Here is a 4,191-nt window from a genome sequence, read left to right as displayed (position 1 = left end):
TTAGATACTGAATCAATTTTTCTTAAGCACTACTAACTGCTTGCTTTTCTTGAAGCTCGATCATTCTGATAATTTCCTGTTAGACCTATGAGTGTGAACATATGGTTTCTGTCCTTCTCTGCCTGACTTATTTCACTTAGCATCACACTCTCAAGGTCCATCCACTTTCCTACAAATTGGCCAATTATCCTTTGACAAACCAGGAAAGAGTATCCAATGGAAAAAAGACAGCCTCTTTAGCAGGTGGTGCTGGGAGAACTGGACAGCAACATACAGAAGAATGAAAGTAGACCACTCTCTTACATTATACACATTTAAAAATAAACTCAAAATGGATGATGGATCTTAATGTGAGACAGGAAACCATCAGTAGCCTAGAGGAGAAAGCAGGAAACAGCCTCCTTGACCTTGTAAGGACGCAGGTCTGATTCAGCCTTCCCCTGTACTTAAAGGGGAAGGTGCCGGCTTCTCCGTATGAAAGGACGCACATTAAGGAGGGACAACTCCTGTGGCGCCCAATCTGGAGAGGCCAGCTCACACCTTTGACCTTTCTACGGGCGGGCCTAGTCACGCCCTACATAAGGGTCCTGGGCCCACTGTGATTGGTCAGTAATCTAAATGTTGTGATTGGCTCCCACAACTGCCAGTATTGATAAGGGGGGTAGGGATTGGAGTACTGTGCCTGTGTCATCATTTCCTGTAACTTCCCCTTCCCAAACTCATAAAATCCCTACCCTGCCTATGTTCGGGGCTTTCTCTCTCCACGTGGCCAGCGGGTTGGTGGAGTCTGTGAACCCAAGCTTAAGCCCATAATAAAGCCCTTTGTTTTTGCAGGCATGACTCAGTCTCCCTGGTAGTCTCTGGTCTTTTTTGGGGGCGATATTACAAACTTGGGCATAACAACCTCAATTGCAACAATTTCCTACTCGACACAATTTCTTACTCGACAAAGGCAAGTGAATCAAGAACCAAAATGAACAATTGGGATCTCATCAAGATAAAAAGCTTCTGCACTGCAAAGGAAACAATCAAGAAAACTAACAGGCAACCAATGCAATGGGAAAAGATAGTTGCAAATGGCATATCAGATAAAGGGCTGGTATCCAAAATCTACAAGGAACTCACCAAACTCCACACCCAAAAAATGAATAATCCAGTGAAGAATGTGCAGAAGATTTGAGCAGACACTTCTCCAAAGAGGACATCCAGATGGCCAACAGGCACGTGAATGATGCTCAGCATCACTCATCATCAGGGAAATACAAATCAAAACCACACTGAGATACCACCTCACACCAGTCAGAGTGGCTAAAATGAACAAATCAGGAGACTACAGATGCTGGCGAGGATGTGGAGAAATGGGCACCCTCCTCACTGTTGGTGGGAATGTAAATTGATACAGAGTCTCTGGAAAACAGTTTGGAGGTTCCCCAAAAAACTATCAATAGAACTCCCCTATGTCCCAGCAATAGCACTGCTGGGGATCTACCCAAGGGATATAGAAGTGCTGCTGCCTAGGGGCACATGTACCCCAGTGTTCACAGCGGCACTGTCAACAATAGCCAAATCATGGAAAGAGCCTAAATGTCCATCACCTGATGAATGGATCAAGAAGATGTGGTTTATATATACAATGGAATATTATATGGCAATGAGAACAAATGAAATCTGGCCATTTGTAGCAAAGTGAATGGACCTCGAGGTATCATGCTAAGTGAAATTAGTCAGGTAGAGAAGGACACATGCCATATGTTTTCACTCATAGGCCTAATAGGAGAAACCTAACAGGGGACCATGGGAAGTGGAAAGGGGTGGGAAAGTGTTAGGGAGAGGGAATGAGGCAAATCATGAGAGACTCTTGAATACTGAAAACAAACTGAGGGTTGAAGAGGTAAGGGGAAAGGGGGAAGGGAAGTGATGGTCATGGAGAGGGGCACTTGTGGGGAAGAGCACTGGGTGTTATATGGAAACCAACTTGGCCATAAACTATTTAAAAAAATAAAGTGTAAATTTTGTAAACAAACAAACAAAGAAATATGAGTCTTCTCTTTTTTTCTTGGCTAGTCTAGCCAAGGTGTTTTTTTTTTTTTTTTTTCAATTTTCCTGCTCTTTGAAAATCCCACTTTTGGCTTTGTCAATTTTCTCTAGTGTTATTTTTTAATGGTTTATTTCATTTATTTTCACTCCAATCTTTATTCTTTCCTTCTGCTTGCTTTCCACTTAGTTTGCTCCTCTTTGTTCAGTTTTTTAAGGTTATCAATTTGAGATCTCTATTGTTTTTATAATATGGGTATTCACAGCTATGTATTTCCCTCTGAACACTACCTTAGCTGCATCCCATAAATTTTGGTATGTTGTGTTTCCTTTTTCATTTATCTCAAGGTGTTTACTAATTTTCCTTGTAATTACTTCTTTAAGCCACTTGTTATTCAGGAGTGCAGTATTTAATTTCCACACTTTTGTTAATTCCCCAAATGTCCTTCTGTTATCGATTTGTAATTTTATTCCTTTATGATTGGAGAATATACTTTGTATAATTTCAATCATTTTACATTTATTGAAGCTTGTTTTATGGCCTATGGTCTATCTTGGAAAATGTTTCATGAGTGCTTGAGAAGAATGTTTATTCTGTTGCTATTGGTTAGAGCATTCTTTAGATGTAAATTAGGTCAATTGGACTAACAGTATTGATCCAGTTTTCAATCTAATTGCTGATTTTTTGTCTACTTGTAGTATTCATTATTGAGAATAGAATACTCAAGTCTTCAACTATTATTGTTGGATTATTCATTTATCTATTCAATTTTGTCTGTTTTTTCCCCCAGCACTTTGGGGATCTTTTGTTAGGTGTATATATGTTTTTAGCTGTTATAGTTTCTTGATGAATCATCCCTTTTATCATTATAAAATGCTTTAACCTTTTAAATATTTCTACAAGGTGTCACATTTCTCTCCATCCTACTACTAGTCTAAAGCAGGTCTACATCATCTCTTGACCAAATGATTTTCTAAAATGAAAAGTTCACCATGTCACTCTCTTGCTTAAAATCTTTATCCTCAATAATTACTAGATAAACTGTTAGGCCTATGAGAGGAAGTAATCTTTCCAAGGCCAAATTAAGACAGTGACAGAGCTAGGACTACATCCCAGGCTTCCAAAGTCTCAGTTGAACTCCCTTTACTGTATGTACCACTGAGTTGGGTACTCTGGATGGACTTATTCAATTTTCATTTAATTATCCTTCTTGTTTGAGAAGTTGGAAAGTCAAAAACTGCACTTTTATCCTCACTTGCAGCCAAAGTTCTGGATATAAAATAGGGTCTATCAATCAGAATCAAATCCTCAAGATTCCGAAGGCAAATGTGGCGTCTTCCAGTTACATTTTGCCCATTCCTTCTGGCAAGCAAATTGTGCAAACTTGCCACACAAATAACATTTTGATGTTCATTCACCAGTATTATTTACCAATTATCAGTTATGGTGGTGACAGCAGCAGCTATGGTTTTTCATTTTGGCTTTGGTATATTCCAGAGTTCATGGATGCAGTTGTAGCCTCATAGATACTAGCAACTCTGGTTAGTCTGGTTTTTTTTTTAATTTTTGTTTTTGTTTGTTTTGGGAGGCCTTCTGTAAATTCTGCTCCAGGTGGGGCCACCAGAACCATGATCCCTGTTCCCAGTTCTAATGGGAACCCATTATCCTGGGCCTCAGGGTTCACATTCATGATCTTAGACTGGAGCCTACGGACCCAGTGGCAACACTGTAATCCCTCTTCTGGGAGTACTTAAACATTCAAGCCCACATTTTGGATTTCCTAAACACTGTCTTAAGGGCCTGTAGGCTGCGAATCTCTGATATGAGCCTCTGACCCTCCCAAGACTCGTAAGTCCAGTTCTGGGACTCTGGATCTCAGAATCAAACACACAGACACATTGAAGATGGCTTACACCAACTTGGAGCCCCCATCTAGAGAACCCCACCAGATCAGGACCCCTACCTTTAATGCTGCCTATGCACAGACTGAGTCTAGGGCCCCTCAAGCCAGATGGGGATCTATTGAATTGGGAGGGTACTTCAAACTCTCAAGAATGGACCTTCAAGCCCCAGCCAGAGGACAGGTCCCCACCAGAGGGTCTCATTTTATTCCTCAATGTCCAGCTGCCAGAAATGCATCTTTTGTGGGGAGGGGG

Source organism: Suricata suricatta, chromosome X (assembly GCF_006229205.1).
Source record: "Suricata suricatta isolate VVHF042 chromosome X, meerkat_22Aug2017_6uvM2_HiC, whole genome shotgun sequence".
In the NCBI taxonomy this organism is placed as follows: Eukaryota; Metazoa; Chordata; class Mammalia; order Carnivora; family Herpestidae; genus Suricata; species Suricata suricatta.
This window is presented reverse-complemented; position numbering follows the sequence as displayed.